This window comes from Tenrec ecaudatus (assembly GCF_050624435.1).
Source record: "Tenrec ecaudatus isolate mTenEca1 chromosome 5 unlocalized genomic scaffold, mTenEca1.hap1 SUPER_5_unloc_6, whole genome shotgun sequence".
NCBI classification, from domain to species: Eukaryota; Metazoa; Chordata; class Mammalia; order Afrosoricida; family Tenrecidae; genus Tenrec; species Tenrec ecaudatus.
The window spans coordinates 220,820-247,527 of record NW_027457604.1 but is presented as its reverse complement, the minus strand read 5'-3'; the positions used below and the strand labels follow the sequence as shown (position 1 = coordinate 247,527).

The following is a 26,708-nucleotide window of genomic DNA, read 5'->3' as shown; positions in this document are numbered from 1 at the left end:
ATTGATAACTATGAAAGTAAAGAATAAAAATGTTTAAAATTATTTCCTGAATTTAAAACTTGAGGCGTTATAGTGTTAGTGTTCTTACCAGTGTAGGTTTGTTCCTTGTTACAGGCTGGTTTTCCGTGGCCCAGGCTTAGGCCAATGGCATATGGAACCCTTCCTGTGTAACTGTTACCTTTTGGCTTTCAGTGTTGCTGCTTAAGGCACTTTTGGGGAAAGCTCTTAATACACAGTTCCACTGCCACGATGTTCCAGACAGAAATTCCAATTCCCTTAAGGTTCCCTGAGCTTCCAGATGCCCCTTCCCTTCAGAGATTTGAGAGTCTGCTCCCGCCAGCAGGCATCTTGGAGGGCCATGGGGCCATCCCAAGCAGTGGTTCTCCTAGCTTGTCTAGAATAATGGTTGGACTTAAAGTCGACCTCAGTGAGTTGTCTTTGATCCCTTACTTCTTGCTGGGGCATCTTCCTGAGGCAACAGATTCAGGGCAACAAAGGGCTCGCTCTCAAGTGGGGTTTATTGACCTTGAGGCAGCAAGCTCTACATAGCCTTCTTTTGTGCTTTCTAGATGGGACTTAGCAGCTTCATACTCAGGAATTGCCCCCTTGCATGAATCCTGTCCAATTGGGATAGAGTTGACACAGAGGCTAGACAAACAAAAGCTGATACACTATGCAACTTTATTTGAGAAAGGAGAATGGTGGCCAGAGAATGGTACACTTTCCCTTCTAACCCTGATTCACCTGGAACAGTTTTGTAAAGTGATTGGAAAGTGGGCCGAAATGCCAGAAGTTACAGCATTTCTCCTTTTGAGGAGCAGTAGAGACCTTCATCCCCAGTGCACCCAGGAACCCCTAAGGCAGGCATCCTCAAACTGTGGCCCGTGGGGCACATGTGGCCTGACGACATTTATCCCACCCTCAGGGTGTTTTTGCTGCCTCTGCATGTCCTACTTAGTAGCCGATTCGTGCAATGTGCATAGGAATTTGTTCATAGTTTGTTTTTTTTTAACTATAGTCTGGTGCTCCAACGGTCTGAGGGACAGTGAACTGGCCCCCTGTGTAAACAGTTTGAGGACCCCTGCCCTAAGGGATCCTGGACTTAGGGGTTACTAATCTCCCAGCCCTGAAACATCCCTGAACATTCTACCCGTTGAAGGAGGCACCATGGGAATTTGGTCTCTGGGTAATTTACAAGTCTTTTATTCAATTTGAAGCCAAGAAAATTAAAAATGACTCAGACACTTACTTTCTTTTGATCCCTGTTGACTCCCGCTGTAGTATTCCAATATTACAATTTAACGCTATAACGCATGACCTTTTCATTCCATTCAATTAAATGTGTGTGTATAGATAGATAGATAGATAACTATGAAAGTAATTAATGAAAACAAAATTTGTTTGACCAAAGTTAATAATTGAGGGATAATAGGATTAAATAGAAGCATGGTTCTTATCAGTGGGTCCAAACATTAGGATCATAAATGAAACAGTGATCTCAGTGCACCCAGTAGTTCCCAAACCCTGTACCCTCATAGGGGAAATTGTGGATGCTTTTACTCCCGTGCCTATACTTAGAACGAACAAACACACATGCCTGATAATCCTAGGATTTTTTTTGTTTCCTGTGACACTCACCTAATTTCAAGGGCACTGCCACCTCACAAGCCTAGCCTTGTCTCAGTTAAACTGTTCACCCTTTTGTCCGTTTGTTTGTTTTTCCAGAAGTTCTCAAGTTACCAAGCCCTCTGAACCAAGTGTGCCACCTCTAGGACCACCATCTCCTGGACCACCTCAACCTTATCCATCCTAGACCTGAATGGACAACCCCTCCCAGCAGAGTAGAAAGAGTATGGACTTCACCCTTTTGCCAGCAGGAAGTACCTAAAGATGTCGTCGCCTTGTACCCCAAAGATTTGGGTCCATATCTCTTCAGGGTGTAAATTTTAGGTAGCTAGCATAGGGACTAGGTTGTCCATGATGCATGCTCAGAGGGCCAAGCTAGCCACCCAGGAAAGAGTGGCACACCGAGCGTGCTCAGAGGTCCAGGTTTCCAGTCAGGAAGGCCAGGTACACCTGGGTGGGTGCTGCACCCACATTGACCCACCTAGGCCAAGTAAATTCAATTCAGCCACTGGGGTCCACCAGGGTTGCCTACCATACCTCCCTATCTCTCCTAAAACACAATTGGATCACAAACCTGGCTTTGGCGTGAATTCTTTCTCATGCAGAGCCAAGGACCAAGGTATATCTGTCCACAGAGAGAAAAACCTAGGAAAGCTCTTTGGAGGCAGCAGCACTGCACATGAGTGGCTATTGGATACTGTTTAGATGCATGGCTTTCTATTTGGAACTTTTTTTTGTCTCACCTGAATGGAAAGGAAGAGGTAATACTTCTGGATCACACAGTATCCATGTCCACAAATGAGCTGCTCATTCCACAGTCCTGGCAGTGCCTTTTGAAAACCCTCTGCTTTAGAATGTCACTCCTTGAAGATGGCAGTGGGAGTGGCTGGGGCCAAGTATGCTGCCTCTTACTCCCAGTTGCAGGTTTCTGGATGCTGATTGTATCTCTTACAGCATCAATTAGTGGGCTTGTTGTCTGCCTCAGGCTTTGTTCACAGAGATCCTCCAGCTAGGTGGTGGTGTGTGCGCATAAGCAGAGGCTTCCTGCCAATCCCCCATGAGTAGTAGAGCTCCCATGGTGTGGACTCCATGAAAGCCGTGCTCCAGCCAGCAGGATTACAAAGGAGGGTGGGCCGGGCAGGACAGGAGGGCCATTGCCCCTATGGAATGACCTCAGAACCCCGCCTCCCTCCCTGTCCAGCTCCTGGGACTATGGGCCCTAAGCTTCATGCCTGACTCAGGAATAGACACAGGGTGAGGCAACTCCAGTAGGTGATTTTGCTGATCTAATCCAGCCTGAGATCATCCTTGCATGTGCCCTCTGTCCAGACCTTTTTTTAAATTGTTCATGCAACACTAACCACAATGCATATATACATCGGTTGTGTAAAGCACATTTGTACATTCATTGCCCTCATTATTCTCAAAATATCCACTCTCCACCCCACCCAAGCCCCTGGCCTCAGCTCCTCATTTTTCCCCCTCCATTCGAGCTACCCTTGATAATTTACTAATTATTTTCTCATATCTTGCACTGTCTGGTGTTCCTTCACCCACTTTTCTGTTGAGGTTAAATGTAGATCCCTGTATACGGTTTCCGTTTTCCAACCTACCCTCCCTCCACCCTTCCCGAGTCTGCACTCATAACACTGGTCCTCAAGGGCTCATCCACCCTGGATTCCCCATGTTTCCTGTTCCTATCTGTCCAAGTGTACATTCTCTAGTCTAGCCTGATTTGTAAATTAGACTTGGGATCATGATAGTGGGAGAGAGGAAACATGTAGGAACTAGGGGAAAGCTGTGTTTCATCGTTATTATCTGGTACCTGTCTTGGTTTATCTCCTCCCTGACACCCTTCTGTTAGGGATGTCCAGAGGACTGTAAATGGGCTTTGTGTCTGTACCCAGCACTCCCCGCTCATTCGCAATGATAAGATTTTTTTTGTTCTGATGATGCCTGCTACCAAATCTTTTCAAAACCTCATGATCACACAAGCTGGTGTGCTTCTTCCATGTGGGCTTTGTTTCTTCTGAGCTAGATGGGCGCTTGTTTTCCTTTAAGCCTTTAAGACCTCACATGCTATATATTTGATAGCTGGGCACCATTAGCTTTCTTCACCACATTTGCTTATGTACCTGCTTTGTGTTCAGTGATCGTGTAGGGAAGGTGAGCATCATAGAATGCCAATTTAATAGAACAGTATTTTTGCAACGAGGGAGTCCTTGAGCAGTGGCCCAATGTCCATCTGCTACCTTAATACAAAACCTATAAATATAGGGACATAGATCTATTTCCCCATGCTCATATATTTAAATATGTACATGCCTTTTTTTAAACCTCTATAATTGACCCTTGCTTCCTAGCTTGCTTTTCTATTCCCTTTGATTTGCCTCTTGGGCCCACTGCCATGCTCACTTTTCATTTGTGCTTCAGTAATTCAGTAATTCCTCTTGGTTCCATTGGTTCCATTTCCCTTGATCACTCCCTACCAGGCCTCCTACATCCCCCTCACCACCGATTTGCATCACCTGTTCTTCCCTTTTCTCTGGGTTTCTTAACACCACTACCTTTCCCCACACCTCCCTCTCTCCCATGTCTCCCCAGAAGTGTTGGTCCTGTTTTCTCTCCTCCAGATTGTTCATCCAGCCTATCTTATTTAGACAGACCTGTAGATGTAATAACATACACAAAACAAGACAGAGCAAAACCAAGCACTAAAAGCAACAAAACAACCAAAATCCAATGACAATGAATGAAAACAACTCAACAAGAAAGAAGTGGCTCATCGTTAGTTCAAGGTCGGTTTGTTGGCCTTTAAGAGTGTTTTCCAGTCCAGTCTGTTGGTGTACCAAGTACTGGCCCCCAAGTCATCCTTTGGCATTCCCTGGGGACCTTGATGCTTCGTTTTCTTGCTCTTCTGCTGTACCCCCTTAGTGTTATGCCTCGGTGTGGCAGGATTAGTTCGGGCGCATTTCCCACACTGTGTCTTCAGTGTTGTCCCCTCTAAGGCTATGGGTCTTTGAGGGGTGTCTTGTCTCATCGTGGGGCTGGCCATGTGGTCTTCTATGTGGACTGGATTCTCTGAGTGGGAACATCATCCTCAAGTCCTGGTGTGCCAGGATGTGCTCCACATTCCCCTCCTCCCCCTTCATCTGCTCCATGTGCTCCGATCAGATATGTCCCTCTCTCAGAGCTGCAGATTCACTGCCACCTTCTGAAATAAAATATTTGGCATGGGAAGGTGAGTTGGGTGGGAGGATCTGCTCAGATCATTTGATGGTTCAGAATAGATTGACTGTTCGGCTGGGGACAGGTATGTGGGGCTTAGGGCTCTGGCTCCCAACACTGGTTGTGAATATGTCTTTGTTGTTAACCAGTTGTGTGCCTGTGGGTCAACACCTGTGTCTTTTTGAGTGAGTTTTCTCATCTGCAGAGTAAAGGTAATCCATTATCCAGACTCCCATGTCACCAATTGATTGAGAGGCACTAACCAGAGCCTGATTGAAATAGTGTGTACCTGTCAGGCGTGTTCTAAAAGCACCTTAAAAGTCGTAAAAAACACTATAAATGCCTTAAAAACCCTAAAACGTCTAAAATATTTCTAAAATGCTAAGACCACACCTAAAGACTCTCTAAAACATCTTAAGACCATTAAATACATGGTAAAAGGCTTTCTAAAACACCCTAATGCGCCATAAGTCTTAAAAAAAACTCCTTACGTCCCGAAAACATAATAAATGCCCTAATATTATGCAAATGCCTTAAAACGCAAAATAAAGAACACGTGAAGCCCTAAAAACACGCTAAAAGTCTTTTAAAACCCCAAGAACATCCCTACAAAGCAACCCAAAGCACTATAAAACCCTGTAAAAGTCCAACAGCCTAATAGACATGAATTCACCATGAAAGCAAAAAATAATCCAACAAAACCCTAAAGCCCTGAAAACCAAAACCTAATCCCTCCAAACACTCTAAGGCCTTAAGAAGCACCCTAAAATTTTAACAAAACACTAAAAGCCATAAAAACACATATAAGCCTAATAAACACCCTTAAACACTAAAATCACCCTAAAAGCCTTAAAATGTCTGAAAAGCCATAATATTCCCTAAAATTCAAATAACACTCTGAAGCCACAAATAACACACTAAATGCCTCCCAAAACATGTGGAACTTCCAAATCATATCCCTAGAAGATTCCCAAACCATGAACTTCCAAAACCACATAAATGCCCTGAAGACAACATGAAAGCCCCAACAAAACATAAAATGCTGGGGAAAAACACATAAAATATTTTAAAATACCCTAAAATCTCTAAGAAACCCTGTAAGATCACTAAAAACACCCCTACCTGCTAAAAAATACCTATACACTCCAAAAAATCACCCCTAAATCCCTTAAAAACTCCCTTAAACCTTATAAAACACCCTTAAAGCCCAAACCACCCTAATGCGCAAAAAAATTAAATGACCCCAAATGACCTTAAAGCCCTAAAAATCACATGCCACAAAAAAATCCTAAATGACCCCAAAATTCCAACTCAAAGCCAGCCTACAAGTCTTTTATGAGAACAGTTTTATCTTTCTACCAAGGAGAAGTTTGTAGGTTCAACCCCTGACCTATGCCCTTACCATATGAAGTTAGTAATCAGTGGTTTTGCAATTCTTTGAAGAAAGATGAGGGTAATTTTATCAGGAGTGAATTAAACTTGTCTAGTGCCTTGAGTAGAACTGATAACTGTACTACATTGAGTCGTCTGGTCAAGGAGCATGGGATATTATCCCATTTGCTGAGGTCACTCTTGATTTCTTGTAATTTCTGTAGTTTTCCTCATATAAATCTGTTGTTTTTTTATTCAAGTATAGATATAGATATTTTCATTTACGCTTGGCTATTGTAAATGGTACTACCTGAAAATGTGTATTTCATTAATTATTATTTCTTGATCTATTTCTTCATCCTTCGAAATATTATCAGTTTGTTGTGGTAGATAAACATTAGGACTTTGCATAACTTAGAAATATTACATTTCACAGAAAAATCATATTAATTATGTCGACAGAGCTATAAAAGGAATGTTGCCCTGAATATCTTCAGATATGACAGCTGTTTCATTGAGAAATTAAGCCAGACAGACACAATGTGATGTAAATTTTGTTATTTTCATGTGGGTTCCTTCACTCTTCCAAAAAAATTAGGTTCATGAGCCCCTTGGGGAATGAGTTTGAGTTCAGATCAGATGTCTATTTATATATTTGAGTCCTGAAGCCCATTTGATGGACTGTTCTGTTGCTTCCAAAGTAGTCAGTCACTTCCCCACCAATTAGAGAATTTGTCCGAAGCAAAAGTAAAAGTGTGGCGTGCGACATTTGACTGCACACCATCTAAAATCACACTCTCATTTGGTGTTGGCAGTTTTACTTGTATTTCAATTGTAAACTACACTTCAGAGTTCAGGCTAGTGAAAATGTTTCAGTGGAAAAAATTTGCACACAACTACGTGCAGTTTGTGATTCTGTTGTTCCCAAGCAAGGCTATGAGGACAAAGATGCACAAGCATGGGGGGCACTGCAGACAATGTGTGAAAGTTTCCAGGAGCTCAGGGGTGGACAGCGGCTGCTAATTCTCCCGTGCTGGCAGTGAGCTATGTGGGAGGGCTTTGTGTGAGGTCCCTGTGGGGTCTCTGAGAAGTCTCCATAAAGGATGCTGAGAACTTCATATGAAGTCTCTCTGCGAGGCCTCTGAGTCTCTCTGGAAGTCTCCAAGGAAGTATGTGTGTGAGGTTTCTCTCTCGGGTATGTGTGAGTGTCCTTGTGAGATGTCTGCTGAATTGTGGGGGGTGGGGGGCAGGTGTTTCGCTGAGGTCTCTGCAGGTCTGAGTGGGCTTCCCTTTGTTTGACCTCACAGCACCATATAAGAGGACCTGGTGGCAGGGGAAAGGGAAGGGGCTTGGTCCATGCACCCCTTGCTGTTCTTTCAGGGTCTTCTCTCCATCTCTGTGCACTTACCTAGCACGAACGGTAGGGTTCAGCAGCGGGTAGTCCGGTGTCCAGCTCTTCACTCTCTCTAGGAACACACCCAAGCTACCTGCTACCCAAGAGGCCCCAGATCCAGGCTCTGCAGATCCAGAATCTGATTTTTTACTGCCACAGTCACTCCAGAGGCTGCCTTGGCACAATCAGGACTCCAGAAACAACATCATGCTGCTGTACCAGCAGTCTCTGGGGCCTATGTCCACTTCCCTCCTCCACCACTGGTGTCAGTCCCCACCCACCCCACACACACACTTGGTGTCCTGACTGAGGCATGGAGGTCAAGGCTCATTGGATGTCTTCCTCGCCATCCTTTACTGTTTAGTTCAGTAAACAGTAAACCCTGGCCCACCAGGGGTGTTCTTTTAAGCACATGAGAATTTACTCTAGCGGATCAACTAATCATATTTTGGGGGGCCCTCCTGCCTTCTTCTATAATCTAGTGCCCAGGAAATAAAAACCTGTGTTAGAAGCACAGAGGAAACACTGACCACTATTGAACTGGTTTCCCTTATCAAGACAGGTGATGTCTAATCTCTGTGCACATCCTGATTTCCCAGGAGTCTCTAGGGGAAGGGAAGGCTGCTCCCAGTTGTGACTTTCTTTGCAGCACTCAGTCCTTAGAAGCCACTCTCTCCGGAGAACATTCCTAGAGCACGTGCACGCGTGTGTGTGTGTGTGTGTGTGCGTGTGTGTGAAGATCACCAGCCTGGGGTCATGTTTCCTGAGAACATTCCTAGAGTGTGCGCGTTAGTGTGTGTGTGAAAACCACCAGCCTGGGATCATGTTTCCTGAGAACATTCCTAGAGCGTGTGTGTGTGTGTGTGCGTGTGTGTGTGTGTGTGTGAAGACCACCAGCCTGGGGTCATGTTTCCTGAGAACATTCCTAGAGCGTGTGTGTGTGTGTGTGCGTGTGTATGTGTGTGTGTGTGTGTGTGTGTGTGTGTGAAGACCACCAGCCTGGGGTCATGTTTGCTGAGAACATTCCTAGAGCAAGTATGTGTGTGTGTGCGCACGCGTGTGTGTGCATGTGAAGACCACCAGCCTGGGGTCATGTTTCGTGAGAACATTCCTAGAGCGCGGACGCGTGTGTGTATGCATGTGTGAAGCCCAAAAGCCTGGGGTCATGTTTCCTGAGTCCTGGCACCCTGTTATTGACTCATCCCCACTCTACCCCACCCTGGCTATCAACTCATCCTTCCCACAGTCAGGAGATGGAAATCAAGTAAAATAACAGTTTGTCGCCCCACTAAAGATAGTATTGAGAAAGTAACCTTCCTTGCTTGAAAGCTGTGCCTTTGCTATACAACCCAGTGCTCTCTGTAGGAGATAAAGTTCTGCTGTGGGGGCAGCTAGCTAAAGCTGGGGTGAAGCACCTGGCCGATTCCCCTTTGTAAGCCTGTGTTAGCTCCGCTTGTGTCTTGCATCATTTCTGGGGATCCTCATGCTCTTTGGCCCCCTTTGCTACGTCCAACGCTTCATATTCTTCTTCACTGTATCCTTCCCTACCCTGTGTCCATGGTGCCTAACCATTAGTGGTTATTACACAGACGCTCATCCTGTACCACTCAGCCTAAGCTGTTGCTCCTTCTCCGGGTTTATATACAGAGGAAGGCATGTGAGCTGTGAACCGGATTTTCCCTTGGTGCAGTGGGTGAGCACAGTCCCCCGCTGGCAGCCTCCCTAGCAGTTCCCACCCACATGTGTCAGACCTGGGACTTCCATCCTGGAGGTTACCCTAGGCTGGGAGAGAGGCAAAGGTAGCAAAATATGTCATTTCCCATTTTGTGACAGGTGTATTGAGGCGGAACCTCCATGCCAAACTTGGCAGCCTTCATCAAATGCACATGTGGGACTTAGACAGGCCGCCACATGTCTCATGCCTGCTTGGTACCATGAGACGCTACTTTGGTCTAAACCTCTTCTGGACCCTCGATGGAATTTCTTGGCTGGATTGCGCCTCTCAAAACCTATCAACTGCAGCCACATAACGTTGAAGACAAAGTAATGGCACCAGGGAACATTCTTCACTGTGTTGGGACCTTCTGAGGTTTTCACAGTAGGGGTGTTACCATAAATCATAAGAGGTGCAAAATGAAGAACTTGGGATGGAAGTGGGTGGGAAACACTGCTGAAAACCTCCTCCAGAGCCCTGCCCTTTGAGAAGTCAAAGCTAGCACTCAGAGAAGGAGACGCAGTATCTAACATAGTTAAAGGTATATTATGCCAACCTCGTCAATGAACTCATGTGGGGTTAATTGAAGGGCAGGGAGATCAATGGCTCTGTGAGCCTAGCCTTTCTGGTCTCTTGCTCTCTGATAGTGCCACCAGGGTGGATATGCATTTGTTAGGTCCCTAAAGCAGCTGGAAAGACTCATTTCCTGGGAGATCCCTGAGGAGAAGCCGCATGGACCTACCCTGTTGCAGCCCTGGTTTCTGCAGCAGCCTCATGGAGAACCTGCCAGCGCACGGACTACAATTTCCTCCTGCAGTCCTTGTCTCCCCGTGTGTTTTTGGATTGTGAGGAGGACTTTGTAGATTGGTGTCAGACACATGGGATACTATTGGACTGGTGGTCTTAGATTGAACTGGGTTGGGATGCTTTTCAATGTTCACTTAACCTTTATATAAAACTCATAAAATATGAGTGTATGAATTTTGTTTCTCTAGTCTACACAGACTAACACACATGACACCCCCTCTAGATCCCGCCATGCAGCACAGAAGTCACACTTTAATGTAGGAGGGGGAAAATCTCAATTTGGAACAATGAATATCATGGCTGAGAGAAGCCATTAGCCTGTGCAGAACAGGCTAAAGTGGCTGGCATGGATACTTTCCTACTAATCAGAGCAGAAGAAGCGTCTTCTAATTTGCCAGATAAGACATATTCTCGAAGACAGTGACGTGGGCAGTGGTAAGGGTAACTGGAGTAAGCCCACCTCCTCCGCCTCTGCTGCTGCAAGCTGACTGGGCACACAAACACCCTGGGGGGCAATGGCTGAGTGTGGCTTCTGACAATGAATCCCCTGAACGGACAGAAATTTGTGAATACATCCCTGATACAGGTGCTCGTGGTGGGAAGGCTCTGGCAGTCAGGTATCGCCTGGTGGAGGCAGGGTCTCACACTTGCCACTCTCCTGTGTTCTACAAAGAAAGGAGCCCTGCAGCTGGAGGAACATCCATTAACTGAGGCCTGCGCTTCTTTTCGTGGACATAACGTTGACGCAAGATACTCCTGATGACAGCCTGGTGTCCCCTCTAGGACTTGGCCAACATCTGTCGTGAGCACCTGAGCCTCCGTGACCTTGTTAGGAGACACTGGTTGTCTTTGAAGGGGCCCAAGGCTGTGACCACAGGGTAATACGGGCTTTCCTTTTTGCAAAGGATCACCGTGTCCTGTAGATTTTTTGCTGGAGCAAATCCACTGGACAAAGTGCTTCCTCCATTTTTTGCTGTGGCCCTCAGCAGGAAGCTGTCCCTTCTCTGGTGGGAGCTGTGAGGACTTGATCTCAAGGCACTCAGCCAATGCCTTGTCTTGCACAGGCTGGCTTAACCCACAGACTTGGGAGATGCCTCTTCCCGCTAATCCTTTTCCATGCTCTTCTGGATTGGGCCATTTATGAGTCTCCCTCTTGTCAGTGGGAACAGCATCCTTCCTTCTCCTTGTCGAGGGGTCCTGAAGGTTGGGGCTTTTGAGCTTCTGCTGCCCCATGTAACTTGCTCTAGCCACCACGAAGCCACTTGGCCCTTGACATATTGGCTTATCCCCAGTGAACAAATGCTGGGGGCGGCAATGGACCACCTGAGAAGGCAAAACATTGGTGGCAGTGAGCACATCAGTGGTGCAGTCCTGAAGGAGCCCGTCAACAGGACAGCATGGAGAACCATCCTCTGCCTCTACCTCCACCTGGAGCTTAATCTCACTGCACACTCGTGCTGTAAGGCTTGGCTTTTCAGGAACTGGAGCACACTTTCCAGGTAGCAGGAAACTTTTACTACATCCTAGAGCCTCGAAGCACCCCCGGTCCACATCATTGGTTTGAGATTTTGCCAGCACACTGGTTTTGAAAGTGTCTCTATCGTCTAGCTCTATTGAAGAGGACTTCTTGACCACCACCAACCCTGTCTCTTTGGCTCTTGAAGATGGACATTCAGAGTTCACTTCCAATCTGGGGCACAACTAGCACCCTCTTTCCTTGAACCCTTGCTGGTCAGTACTAGATTTGAGGTTTGCTCTAGGCTCTCTCTCTGGACACTTTCATTCTGGAAGGTTCTGCCAAGGATACTGGGCATGAAGGCTGGAAACGGCTGCCTGAGGGCCAATGAGCATCCACTGTCATTATCAAGTGGGGGGTAGGCTGGGGTTCCCTGAACAGGCTCCTCTGTAGGGGAGCAATCAGCAAAAGGACTCTCCAGGGTAGGGCTTGATTTCTTTGGGGTCACTCTCTCTCCCCAGTCTGCCTGACAGGGTTCTCCCAGGACCTTGACAGCCTCAGTTACTAGGTTAGTTCAATACTTAGGGGTGGCTAAGCAGGTGGACTTTGGAAAGGACATTGCGTTGTCTTTTCTTGTCCTACAGAGGTTTGTGGGCTCAAGGACTTTGAGGGGCATGCACCACCTCTGCCTCATTTGGAGCCTTACGATATGCGAGTCCAGCACCTGTTGAGTGCCCGGGCTGAGAAAGGAAAGGCTCTGCGTTGTGTTCAGATCTTCCAGCTCTCCCCAGGAGGCCACATTGACAACATGTGGGTGGGTCAGGGAAATAGACAAAGCGTGCGTGGTCGTCGCAAGACATGAACGGCAAACAATGCCAGGGATCTGATCCTTTCTAATCTGCTCCACCTTCCTGCACATGTGGACATTCAGGGTGTTTTCCAGTAGGATTTTATTTGGACCCCTTAGGGTGTAAGTTCCTGCGTTAATCCCCTTGTGTATCCTCAAATCACTTAACTCCTTTGAGTCGGCTCCCGGAGTTCCTTTTGGGCAGTAGTTTCCTGATCCACAGAGAGATAGATTACATTTGGATATTTTCCTCAAGTAATTCCCTTGTCCATTGACCGAGTTGTTCCTCAGCTGGACACCGGCTCTGCAGCACGCAAGCGACGGTCCAGGGTGTGTGCATCTTCCTGGGGACACCGTCTTCATTACATTCTTCCCCTGCTTGTCTCCAGGTGTTGAGCAGGAGCATCCGGGCTGCTTCATATCCAGACAAGTCCCTGGCCATTTTTCCTGAGGCTGCTTTAGTGTCAGAGACTCAAGAGTCCCATTGCCGAGGGCCCCCTGCAATTGAGGGAAGTTCTCTTGGCGGTGGAGCTCCGATTGCTTCAAGCAGCCAGGAAGCTTGGGGTCTGTCTTTGGGGTCTGCACCTTCTGATTGTCCTGGGGATGAGTGGGTTTGCGAAGACAAAAAGCTTCCTGGGGTCGTGGCATCATAAAGGGTAAAGAACTCTCACTTTCCTGTTGTTTCTTTAAAAAATGGCTTTCCAGCTGTTGAAGTGAATTTGGAATGCGTGATTGGGACTTAGTGTGGACGGTAAGACAGGATTCATCACAGGGACTCTTGTGAGGAGGAGGAAAAGGTACTGCGAGTGGGCCACGGGGCTGTGGACCGGGCGGAGTCAGGACTGTAGCCGGCGGTGGGGCCTGGGCTTGGCATGCAGTTGGAAGTAAAAGTTGGAATAGGCCTTCAGTGTAGGGCAAGGAGTGACGTTGCAACAAGAGTGGGTACTCTTTAGCTTGCATTTGAGCGGGTAAGGCATTAGGAATTTCATTAAATAAGACAGTGGGAAACTCTAGGGTGGATCCAGAGATCCTGAGAGCAGCTGCCAGAGACTCCCTGTGCAGAAAAGGTAGACCCCAGAAAAACTCACTGAATTTTTGTGGAAAATGCTTCTGAGGGCTGGGTATCTGCTCTGCTTTGATGCTGGCATTCCAGAAGGGCTGGGGAGGTGCAGTGATCTGCTCCCCATCGAGTGCCTTCAACATATTTAAGGCCTGCAGATGGTATTCTGATACACCCTTTCCTTTTTCTTCCCAAATATTCCATTTCTCTGCCTTTGTGATTTCTATTTCCAGCAGCTTGTGGACATTGGGGTTGAGCAAGGTGGGCCTCCCTACTTCCCCCTGCCTCTTTGTGGGTCCTTCCCGAAAGGTGTCTTCTTGGGGGTGCCAGGTAGAGTGCTCTTTCAGAGACCCAAAGTATTCCAAGGAGGGAAGCTGTAAGTTCTTGGCAGCTGCCCAACACTGGGGTGGGGAGGCAGTAGGGAGGCCTGTGGGATCCTGACTTGTGATGGCTGCCATGGCAGGTGTGGAGCAGCGGTTGTGTGGAGATGGGCTCTGCCTGGGCCTTGCCAACAAGTCATTCTGAGAAGGAGTCCCTGTGGGGTGCGGGGCTGGTGAGTCCCAGAGAGTGCTTGGAGGCTGCAGGTAGGCCTTTGAATCCGGGGGTTTGGCACTGGGTGAGGGAAGAGCCAGTGGTGTGGGTGAAAGACTGTCAGGTTCACGGGAGTGTGCGCAGTCTGGTGATTGACTCAAGGCGGGTAAGACATGAGAAGTTGAGATGCACATCTGGGCCCGTGGAAGGGTGGAGTTCTGAGACCTAGGTGTCCGGAATGGATGAGCCGCAGAACCGTGTGGGGCGCGCGTACCGACGTGGACTTCAGCCGTACCTCTATTTCGCCAGCTACCAGAGAGGGCTTGAGCTTTCTGTTGACCAAAGCTGCCAGTGTCAAGTGGGTTTCCCAAGTGGCTGCAGGAGACAGAAGGACCAGATTACTGCCAGGACTGAAGGGGCAAGAGACCTAGCAGGCTAGCAAGGGTCGGTGCAAGCTCAGCCCCTCCCCAAGCCTTGATGGCCTGCTCTTCCTGCCCCACCCCACTGCCCGGGACTCCTGTCATTCTCTGCCCATCCCTGAAAGTGTCCCCCAAACCAGCGCATCCCAGCTGCTCTGCAGCCCGAGGCCACACAGGCACCCTGGTTGGAAGATGCACCCCGCGTTGAAGCAGGAAGGTTACTTACTTCTGCCTAAGACGCAAACGCAGGTTCTGAGCGCCATATAGTTCTTGCAGGAAGCTTCGGAAAACTGGAAATCAAGAGAACCGTTATGGTGCAGCCCTCCCAGAGGACCGAAAGGAATGTCACACGGGCTGTGCACTTAGGACGTTGAACTCTCCAGAGCTCAAGGTCAAATGATAGCTTACTCCCACGGGCAGGAGGTGCTTTGGCATTTCAAGGAGCATCGGTTTCCAATATTGTCTGTGGGGTCTCAGTGAGCAATCTGAACCTTGGCAAAGTTACACAGCTTATCGCAGTTACCCCTCAATGTTCCACCTCCAAATCCACCAGAATCTGCTCCTGACACCCCCACTGCTCCCTACTGGGTCCTACCTTGGCCAGCCTTCATCCCATCCTAGGCCCCTCCTGTACATCTGGGAAATATCTGGGTTCTGTTTCCATCCACAATATCCTTTTGTTCAGGATTATTACCTGAGAGAGACGGGCTGTTGCCACTGGCATCCTGCAGAGGAGGGGACAGGAGAGCTTACAGAGCTTGGTTGAATGGGCAGAACCTTACCTTTCAGAGCGTCACCTTTGTCCCTTGACCTGCTGCTTCTCCTTGTCTCCACCTGAGGCTGGGGCACAAGAGAGGAAGTCAGGCTGGAATCCAATCCTGCGTCTGTTCTTTGTGACAAACTGCAGGCATTTACTGGTGATTAGAAGAATGACAATCTCCATGGAATGACTAAAGCCCAGAAACCAGCTTCTGTGTGAGACCTAGAGTGCATTTCTTCCGTCAGCCTTCCTCTGCTCACGGAGAGCACACACTCTCAGCACTCAGTGTTCTGGTGGGCAAGATTTTGATTATGGAGGCTGAAGCTCTGGGCCAGCCCTTGACCACTTCCTCCCCGGGGTCAGCCATGCTTTCTCAATTAGCCCAGACAGAAAAGGAGCCTTGGCCCAGAGACTGGAGCTCAAGGAAAGAGACTGAGGACCCAGTGATGAGAGCTGCCCTTTGAAATGTCTAGTCATCTAGTCCTTAGCCACTGCGTCACTATATTGGGGATTTTTACCTATTGCCCTCTATAACAACTAGAGATGGGAGGTCTGAGATCTTCAAAGAGAAATATTTTTGAATGCTCACCTTACTGGCAAATGATTTACATATCATACGAGTCAATAGTTCAGTCGTTCAATCAGATCAAGGGCAATGGTACAATCAATGATTACCATATCCATTTTAGAACAACACCCCCCCCTCCATGGTTAAATTGCCTTCAAAAGGAGTTGTGTAATCACAGTCAGGTCTAAAGCTCTCTGTCCCCTCTGGCCTCCTTCATTTTTTCGTCTTGAAATCAATCCCCCTTCACTCCCTAGCTTCCCGATGGGGGAGTTCTCCACACTGCTGATCTCACAATCCCTCCCTCTGCCATGAGATCTCTCCACCTGCAACTCTGTCAACCCTTGTGTCCATGATCATGATGCATCCACGCCTCCTGTGCTTCACAAACAGGGAAAGCCAACAGAAATAATGAAAATCAACATAAGCCGGCAAGGATAAAATGATACCAATGCAGTGAACAAAGTCCTAACAGTGAGTAAGGACGCACCAGCCCTCATCAACATTCCAAAGCCAGGGCTGATGGTCTCTTCTTTCTTGAGATTTCCCCTATCAGGAAATTAATTACGAAAGGAAAAATTTATAAAACAAGGAAAAATCAATCTCTCCTATGGCTGGGTTGAGAATTTCTTACCTTTATCCTTTTCCTGGGTGGTCGCACAGGTGGAGTATTTGGAAGGAAGGCGAGGACCAGGAAGAAGCAACCCACTCCATACAGGATGCCCAAGGTCAAAACAGTGAACCAGGTGGGGTATTGGTAGGTCAGCCAGGAAGCACTTTTCTGTTCCAGCAGAAAGAGAATCTCCTCCATCTTCTGGATACAGCGGTTGCACTCAGGCAACTGAGCACTCTGAGTCCCCTCTGGCTTCAAACCCACTTGCATCACAAACCTGGGCCCACATCACTAAAGGGTCACAGTGGGGTGGGAGGTGACAGCAGGACATCACATAATCCCTCCCTCTACCCTCCAGCTCATCACATCCCTCCCCTGCTCTGGTCTTCTCTCTCCCACTGCCTGCTCTGGGCCTCCAAAGTCACCAGCTGCACCTGATGGAATGGAATCTTAGTGCAAGTTCTTATTCATTCCACCTCCCACCTAGGTATTACCTGCTTCCTTGGCAAGTTGCCTGAATCATGACCAATTTCATAGGCTTAGAATATCTGAAGTTGTCTCTGTCCTCAATGAAAACCTTCTCAAGTCATGGTTTTACTTTGTCTTATCCAAGATAGAGAACTTAGGTTTATGTAACATTTATTTAGCTTTATGAATGTTGGATGAAAAGCTTGGAATTTGACTTCTATGACCAGGAGAGTTATTCAAGAGCTGAGGTATATCTCTCCCAGGAGAGAGATCTAACAAATTTTCTGCCAGATGGTACATTTGGGGAGACAAGGAACACTTAAGCATTAATCATTCTTAACAGTGTCCCCTGCAAATCTTCCTTGTGTGTGACTACTGCCCATTTAGGGCTTGCTCTGGGAACACTTGATGGGGTAATAAGCCTTGCAACAATTCAGGCTCAAAGGGCAAGCATCTGGCTGAGCAAAATAAAGAGATAATATGGATTGAGTTGTGTCCTTACCACTACCACTTGAGATATTCACCCAAAATTCGTTGGAACCCTAACACTGAAGGCTATAATCTGATTTGGTTATGTGAGGGCTCTCTCTGGGAGAAATGTACCTCTGTCCTTGGCTTCACACAAGAACCAATTGACGCAGAAACCTAGTTTGTGATCCAAGTGACTTTATAAAGGATAGAAGAGGCAAATATGCTCGTGGGGGGTGGGGGCGGACTGGACAGCCCACGCGCGCTGGGTTGCATGACAGCTGGTTTGAGGCCCCCACCCATACCCTGTTGGTAGGCATGGCTGACGGTACTGTTTGACCCCATTGACTGAATTAAGCCCACCTGGTCTAGATGGGGGCCCGCCCAGGTTGACCTGCTTCCTGTCACAAGGACCTAAATGTGTGCATCTTTCCAGCCTGAAGCAGCTTTCAACTGTCTGTGATGGGGAGGAGGTTTGGCATGCACAGCGACCACCCTCAGTTCTGCCTCTACTTACCTAACAGGTACACGGCATTTCTTTTCTGTTTTTTAAAACAACAACAAAAAAATCATTTGTAATCTTTCTATTCCAGCGGTGCTAGGAGCAAGGCAGAGGCAAAACCCAAGAACAGGGTTCTTCTCTGTTGAAGCGCGATAAAATCACGGTGAAGCAAACAAGCATCTTCATCCACGTGAAGTGAATCTGTGAATCAGCAGCTCCCAACTGACCAAAGCACGCACAGAGCAGCCCAGCATCAAGGTCCGTTTCTGTGCACTGCTCCCACTGTGAGGAAGAGCTTCATGTGCATTAATAGGGAACTTTTGTAATATTTGAATTTTGAATAGTGGTTTTTGTCAGAAACTGGAAAAAATCTCAAAGCCTGAAGAAACTCCTTTCTAGTACTGAACATTCAAGGGAGCCTGTAGAAGCCTGAAATGATTGCTAGGTGACCACCTGGATCTGCTTGTTGAGTGAAAGTGGCAGAATAGCAGCAATAGAGCAGCGGGTCCATTCTGACCACTGACACTCGTGGACCTGGTTTACAGGCAGTAGAGAAGAAGATGAGAGCAGGTTGACTCGTTTGAAGTCCATGACCTACTCTGAGGGGACTAGAGTTGTGGAGAATTGGTGATGGGGCCAAGGCCTAAAGGCAATGCGACCAATGGACACTGAGGTGAGGCCAAGAGAGGGAGCCCACATTGACTTGACCCGAACCCGACCAGATGAAGAGAAGAATGTTGAGCCTGTGCACTGGTATATACTGCTGCAGACTGTATAGACGAACTGTCCTGCGTTGACTTTCTTGTGGATGTGGACTTCACAAGGTTCCAACTGGCATGAAGACTCTTTATATTGAAGAATATGATTGTCTCCTCAGAGCACTGGGTTGATGGAAGTAGGCAGTAGAGAAACTGGATAGCCAAAATGGGCCAGATAAAGGCGTGAAGTGGCTAGCTTACAAGATTTCATAGATACTGGAATATATTCATAGAATTATAGGATTAATATGTGGGTGTACCTTACCTGCAATTGTTAAGCATAGGATATTTTTGTTTCATCACTTACAGAATATTATGTTTAAAGGAGGGTGGCACGGAGTGAAATGTATGCATTTTCATATAATACTGTTAGATACTGACATGATTCTATTATTGTTTTGAAATTATATACGGCTAAAGAATTTTGTGAAAATGTCAAATGGACAAGGGGTGGTCTGTTGTAGTTATACAATCTGGTGTCAATTTGGGACTTGAGAGGATTAAGAGTGAAGGGGTAGACTCTAGTCTCTCTATTGGGTTATGGCCAATGAGGCCTCTTTGTGGGCCTGGCCTTCCCGTCAGGGTTCTGGGAAATCTGGTCTTTCCTCCTTGGAGGCAGCAGACTATCTTTCTGCTCATTCCCTGAGAGATGTCCTACTAACAAGACACATAGCACCACACTGATAGAACCCATGCCCTGGGAACTGGAGGAGCCACATGGAGACCCTGCCAAAGCTGAGATGCTTCTACCACCACTGGATGCAGAAGACTTTGCAACTACTGACCTGTGATCTTCCTGCATTTGGGGTCATTGAAGGTGTTTCATGAGTCTGAAGAGAACATTATAGATTGATATCAGACATGGGCTAATATTGGACTTATGGACTTGATCTTGGTTGGGCTGGAATGCTTTCTCAATATACAACTGTTCTTGTATATAAAGGTCTTTCCTATACACATATGAGTGTGGATTTGTTTCTCTAGTCTACCTGGATTAACACTCATGGATCCCTTTCAGGACTGTAAGTTCTGTTCCCCTGACTGCTGCAAAGTATGTGACAGAGAAGAAAAGGGAGAAGAGTGAACTGTACCCATTTATTGAGGTAAGAACAGTGATGAAGGAGCATGGCCGGTTCCCCAAACTTCATGAGTGGAAAAATGGGCTCTTGGCACAAAATGACATTCAATCTTCACCAAGAGATTCAGGGTTAAATTGCTGCCCTATCTCTGACCTCAGCTTTTGTTTTATTTTAATTCTCATATAATTCACATATATCATTCAATACTTCAGTCATATTAAGATTTGTGTAATCGTCATCACAATCAGGTTTACAACATTTCCTTCTTTTATATTCATTTTTGTTAGCCCCCCCCTCACTCCCCCAAATCTTCCCTGCCTGTCCCTAGGAGATTGTTAATTCTGTTAGTGTCTCTCTGGATTTACCTCTCCTGGATTTCATATGTATTAAAAAAAAATACAAAACAAAATCAAGAAACAAGTAGAAAAGAAAAACTAACAATGATAAAAGAGAGAAAAACCTCAATCGAACAGAAAGTGAAAAATACTAAAAACTGGAACCAAATTAAAATTAGTCTGAAGAGATCAAATGATCAGGTGTTACATTTGAACTTAACTGTATCTGTTCATGTCCATGGACTGTGGTCAGAGGGAATTCACCCCGCATGTGCATTTGAGTCCTTTTGCAAACTGGGTGTTCCGAACTTAAGCTCTGATTCTTGTTCATACCTGCAGATTGAGATTCTATTATTTATCACCCTGGCATCACACTGGCTGTGCTGCTTGTTCTGGGCGGACTTAGTTGACATCTCACTTAGATGGCTGCTTATTTTCAGAAAAAAGGTTTAAGTACAAGGCCCTGTTCTTTGTGATAGATGTGCACCATCTGATTTCAGGGTTTTTTTACACCCTATGCTTTCCAGTCAAATATTCACTTGAGGTAATTCAAAACACTCACTTGGCTCGATGACGCCAGAATAGCTCCCCTCCATGCAGTTCCATGGAGCTCAGCATAGTTAGGGCGCAGAGATGAAAAGACGATTGAACCATGTACTGAACGTTCAGGTTTTTCCCTGCTTTTGAAAATCTGTTTGCGCTTGTAGAGTAAATGTTTTGTACTTTTTAAGAGTGTAAAAAAAATAGATGGAGGGATTCAGAGAAAATGGCAACCAGATAGGACCCATCTATCTGGAGCTCCTGCTGCCAGACCAGAAAAATAGGAAATTAGGTGAAGGAAACGGGGAGGTGGAGTTCTGAAATTAGAACTAGGGTAACAGGGTTTCTCCTGAACCCCTTCTTTTGTGGGATTTCCACTCACAAAGCAAACCAAGAATGCTTTAAAGCAGCACTATAATTTTGACGAAGTGGCAGGCGCCAGATATGCCCTTGCCTGGAGCAGGGATCCCTGAAGGTGGACGCCCTGAGAGGGGGCAGAATCTCAGACACGAGGGGAACCCCACACTGAGCTCTCCATGCGGTTGGATGCCTTGAGCTCACGGTCAGGGGTTGGTGGTGGGTAGCCATAATTTAGAGTAGAAGAAAAAATATATTATTACCTTAGGAAGATCATGGTGTGGGAGAAAAAGGCAGAAAGTCGGGAGTCCAGGGAGCAAATTTAGTTCCAATTGGCCGACTAGTAAACAACCCCCCTGATAAGCTGCATCTCCCCCTCTGGGGGTCAGCTTGACAGCCACCAAATCTGAGCACATCACAAGTAGAATTTTTTTTAAGGGTGAAACATAAATGATTGGTTTAAAACTCAAACCCAAGTCTGGTTGCTCAGCTCCAAGCACCACATAGGGGAGTCCCTTAACATAAATCAGCATAGGAAGCAACCTAGCTAAGGAATGCCAGAACTCAGCCACAGGGCCTGGCAGCTTTTACCATAACAAAGACCCGCTGTAGCAGTGTCAGCCTTAAACAGCACTGAGCTGTAGCCCAGAGACTGTGGGAGACAATTTCATTCTAGCTGGCCAGAGGAATAAAAAAGAAAATCCTCTGATCTAGGAAGCATCAGCAGTCTAGATAGGACAACAAGCTTCCCTCTCAGTGATTCTACACATAGCTGGGGAGGCCCTGCCGGTCTTGGAGCCCTAGACGGGGCTGAGGGAGCCCCCCAGTGCCCCCTCCCAGCCCCTGCTGCAGTGCTACATGCAGCACAAGGCAGGTACTCCAGCACCCAAGTGACCCCTGGCCACGGGCGCGATCTTGCTTTTGAAGTAATCTCACACAGCATCTGTGGAACCCTACATCAGGGATGGGAAAGTCCATTAACGCATGCCCAGGAGAGCCAGCATAGGAAAGCTGGATTTTCCTGCCCGTGGGCTCCGATGGATGTTGCACCTGGAGCAGCCCACCTGGGCCAGATGATTGCAGTTCAGCCAATGGGATTGACCTGGGGTCCTTCACCAGCCTCCCCGGGAACCCTTGAAAAGGCAGGAACCAGAAGGGAGAGGGGTGGTCTGGTCGTCTTCCTGGGAGGAGAGAGATCCTTGCATGACCTGAGGCAGTCTCTGCCAGGCCCCATGGTCAAAGGAATCCTATGGGTGCCTTGTAAAACCTGAAGCTTCTTTTAACTCTCATTAAATTCACTTGGATCACGAGCCCGGCTTCTGCATGAAATTTTTCTCGCGGGGAGCCAAGGACTGGGGTTGGAATTTAGGCCAGAGAGAGAGACCTTACAAGTCCATGACCCCGTGACCTTGAGGAAGAGTTGGAATTCCTCTGGCCTCAAGGACAGGTGATCAAGTATCATTACCTCCTTACCCACTGCTCTACTTATTCTCACTTTATTCACTAGCCCTTCTAACTTTTCCACCGCACTCAGTTTCAACGTGCTCAGGTTGGTGTTGGGCTTTTATTTACTCGCTTTCTTCTTTATCCCTCTTTTTTTCCCCTTTTCCCCTCTTTTTCCTCTTCTCTCCCACTCTCTCCTCTCATCTGCCACTAAAGGCTTCCAGGTCACTTCCCTCCGCTTAGGGCAAATCAACCCAAATAGCAGGAGGCACTCCAGCCTGCCCTGTGTGGGAGTGCTGTACACCACACAAGGCACCTGGGACAAACACCTACAGTGCGCTGCACCGTTGAAGAAACCTCCGTCATGCCCCTAAGGTGATCTCGTCAACTAGGGCAATTCTGCCCAGCACCACTGGGTCCCGGCATTAAAAGGGCACACTGACCTGCCATGTTGGAGCAGTGTCTAAACCCCTCTGGCCCCTCATCCAAGCAATCAGGGATCAGCTACTACTTTATACTTTATTTCCTCCTTCTCTCTCTCCTTGCTCTTTACCATCACAGCCAACCTTAGTGAACTCAGTTGGATTTATTTCCTTCTTTCTCTTTATTCTCTTTTTCTTTCTTTCCTCTTTCTGTCTTTGCTTTCTTCACCTCTCTCTTAGCTTGTACGATTCTCTCTGCTCCCTCTCATTGCTTGAACATACCACTGCTGGTTTCCAGAGCCCTACACTCTGCCTAGGGCAACCCTGTCCTCCTAGTGGGCAGCCTGACCCCTAAGACAGTACTGCACACAGGACGAGTCAGAGCTACACACAGCATAACACAGGGTCAGTTATTTCTTTAACCATTTAAAAAATACTCTCTCCTCCTCCTTCCTTTTCTCTTCTCTCTTTTTCCTTTTATTGGGCTCTTCTTACAGGTTTTCTGCTTTTCTCCGCTCCATCTAGCTCTTCTCTACTTCCTACCACAGCCTCCACAGATTTGGTTCTCCTTTTTAGTTGTTTTCTTTTCTTTTCTTTCTTTCTTTTTTTTTTTTTTTTACTGTTGTCACCTTTGTTTACTCTGTGCATTTTAGTTGTCTGTGGGTGAGTGGTTGTCAGTCTGGTTGGCATTATTGCCCCAGTCTGTGTCTTCCTCTTTCTCTCTTTTTCCTCTCCTTTCACTCTCTTTCCCATCACAAGACAATAGCTGTCTCCAGGCCACTCCCCTCTGCCTAGGGCAAACCTGAAGGCCCAACTGAGGGAGCTCCCACCCCCCCACTTATTGGTGTGGCAAGCAGCTGGGGAATTCACGCTGGTCCTCTCCCACACACTAAGCCACAGGTTGTTCTCCCCTATAAAAAGCAGGGGCATCCCCAGCCTAAATCCTGAGGTCCTACAAGTGACTGGGGGAAACGCCTGACCACCACTTGTGAGCCTCCACGCTACTGTGGGAACATCCACCCAATCTCCAAGGTGATCTCTCTGTACATCCCCTTGTCTAGCCAGATTTGTAAAGTAGAATTTGGATCATGATAGTGGAAGGAGGAAGCATTTAGGAACTAGAGGAAACATGTTTCATTGTTGCTACCCTGCACCCTGACTGGCTTATCTCCTCCCCACATCCCTTCAGGAAGGGGGTGTCCAGTTACCTACCAATGGGCTTTGAGTCTCCACTCTGCACTCACCCTCATTTACAATGACATGATTTTTGTGTTCTTTGATGCTTGATATCTGATCCCTTCAACAGTTCATGGTCACACAGGCTGGTGTGCTTCCTCCATGTGGGCTTTGTTGCTTCTGAGCTAGATGGCCGCTTCTTTATTTTCAAGCCTGTAAGATCCCAGATGCTATAACTTTTGATAGCCAGGCACCATCAGCTTTCTTCACCACATTTGCTAGTGCACACATTTTTCTTCAACCATCATGTTGGAAAGGTGTTCATCATGGAATGCCAATTTAATATAACGTGTTCTTGCATTGAGTAAGTATTTGGCAATGTCCATCTACTGCCTTAATACTAAGTCTATAAATATATGCACGTTGATCTATTTACGAACCCTCCTGTATAAATATATTTACATATGTACATGCCAGTATGTAGACCTCTAGAAATACCCTTTGTCACCTAGTTCTTTCCTCTATTTACTTTTACTTTCCTCTTGTCCGACTATCATGCTCAGCTTTCACTTGGGTTTGAGTAATTTCTCTTGGTTACATTGCCCTTGCTGAATACCTACCAGGCTTCTCACACCCACCTTGCGACGGATTTTGGATTACTTGTTGCTCCCCTGTCGCTGGATTGGTCAGCATCACCTCCTTACCCCCTCCTCTCTCTCTCCCATGTCCCCGGGAACCATTGGTCCTGTTGTTTTCTCCTCCAGCCTATTCTTCCAGCCTATCTTATCTAGATAGATCTGTTGAGATAATAATATGCACCAAAAATCAAACCATAGCAAGATAGGCCTTGGGTGAGAACACAGTGATGACAAAAAAACAACAACAGAAAACCAATGATCAATAAAAGAGTAAATTAATTAAAAGACAAAAAAATTTTTTAAGAAAGAAAAACCTGTAAATAGATCAAGGTCTGATTTTTTTTTTCTATAGGTGTGTCCTTCAGTCAGGTCTGATGGCGTATCATGCTCTGGCCCCAGAGTCTGTCCTTTGTACTCCCTCAGGGGCTACCCGCTCTGCTCCCATGGTTGCTCTGCTGCATGCTTTTAGTGATTTGCCTCCGTGTTGGAGGGCCAGTCGGGTCAGTCCCAACACAGAGTCTCCGGTATTGTCCCCATAGGGCCCTGGGCCAGCAAGGGATGGCATGTCTCATAGTGGGATCAGCCATATGGTCCACTCTGTACATTGGCTGTTCAGAGTGCCAAAATCATCCTCCAAGCCTGGTGGACCAGTGTGTGCTCCACTCTCTTCCTCCCCCTTCATTTGCCCCTGTATGCTCTGATCAGACATGTCCATCTCCCCTAGCTACAGGTTCAGTGCCGTCTTCTAAAGTAAATTCTTCTGGGGGGAGGGGCAGTTGTCCACGTAGCTGGTATGGAGGCTGGACCATCCACTTTTCATTTAGGATCAAAAGCATCTAGCTTTTAGCATTAGGTGCTATTGAGTCAGTTCCAACTCAAGGCAGAATGAACCACTGCGCAGTCCTACACCATCTTCAAAACTGTTGTTATACTTGAACCTAACATTTCAGCCTTTTCCAGGGACTGGCATCTCCTGATAACATATCCAAAGCATGTGAAGTCTCCCCGTGCTTGCTTCTAAGGACCTTTCAGACTGTTCTTCTGACACAAATCTGTTCATTCTTCCAGCACTCAATGGTATTTTTAATATTCTTGGCTAGTGTCATCTTGATGGGTTGAAACACTATCTCGCTCTAGTGTTGATGTACATTTTTCTGATGCCTAATTATACTGAGTATCTTTTAAGGTAATCATTTAATTTTTATGGCATTTTGAAAAGATGTCAATGAGGTCTATTTAATTTGTGTTCAGATGGAAACACATAACTCAAACTAAATATGTGACAGTAGAATAAGAATCCATTTTATCCTAAATACTTGAGATATTTATACAGCCTACTCAAGTTTTTATCAACATAGATAAGGTGGTGGTGGTGGTGGTGGTGGTGGTGGTGGTGGTGGTGGTGGTGGTGGTTTTTAAGAGTTAATCTCTAAATAGGGGGCTGTAGTACTGAGCACTGAATCTCCTTTGCTTGATTAATTTTTATGTTAGGGAAGTAATACAAGGATTCCATCAAATGACCCATCAGTTTGAGGAAAAAGCATATCAGAATTGATGGTCAAAGCCTATATGGCTTTATGGTTTAGTCTCTAGGGGTATGTAATGCTCTTGTGAAAATAGTATTCCTCATGATAATAACGAGGAACTGGTGGGCCTCCAGGGCTGGGAGCTGAACTGAGGGGCAGTTCTACCCTGTCTAATAGGGTCACTATGAGTTGGCAAAGACTCGATGGCTGTCAGTTTGGTTTGTTTGACTTGAGTACTGGCATTCAGTGTGTTTATCGAAATCAATAAATTACAAGCATTTTTGATGTCTATTTTTTACATACAAAATTTAAATCCCCCAAGCCTCTGAAAACTGCGAAGATTTCACAGCACTAGGTTGGTACTCTCCCATCCAAGAATCAGTGAAACTGGCAGGGTGTGAGGCATTCAGGCTCCCTCAGTTCCTCCTGCTGCCTTCCCTGACCCTGGTCACTTGCTTCTATTACCTCTCTTGGACCTTACATGCATTTGAATTAGAACACCATAGAGTACAGTGCTCTACATGTGCAGCAGCTCTAACCATGTCACTCTCTGTCTCTATGAAGCCTCTTCCAACAAAATTCAAATGCGATTGTATGTGCACACAT

The 26,708-nt window shown here is 46.7% G+C and overlaps 1 long non-coding RNA gene across 1 annotated transcript; it reads left to right on the top strand.

Annotated features, from left to right (window-relative positions):
* Positions 1–1,242: 1,242 nt before the first annotated feature.
* LOC142435889 (uncharacterized) lies at positions 1,243–19,677 on the top strand. The gene is made up of 3 exons (XR_012781653.1): positions 1,243–1,850; positions 17,763–17,850; positions 17,920–19,677. It is a non-coding gene; the product is annotated as an uncharacterized LOC142435889 (long non-coding RNA).
* The last annotated feature ends 7,031 nt before the right edge of the window (positions 19,678–26,708 follow it).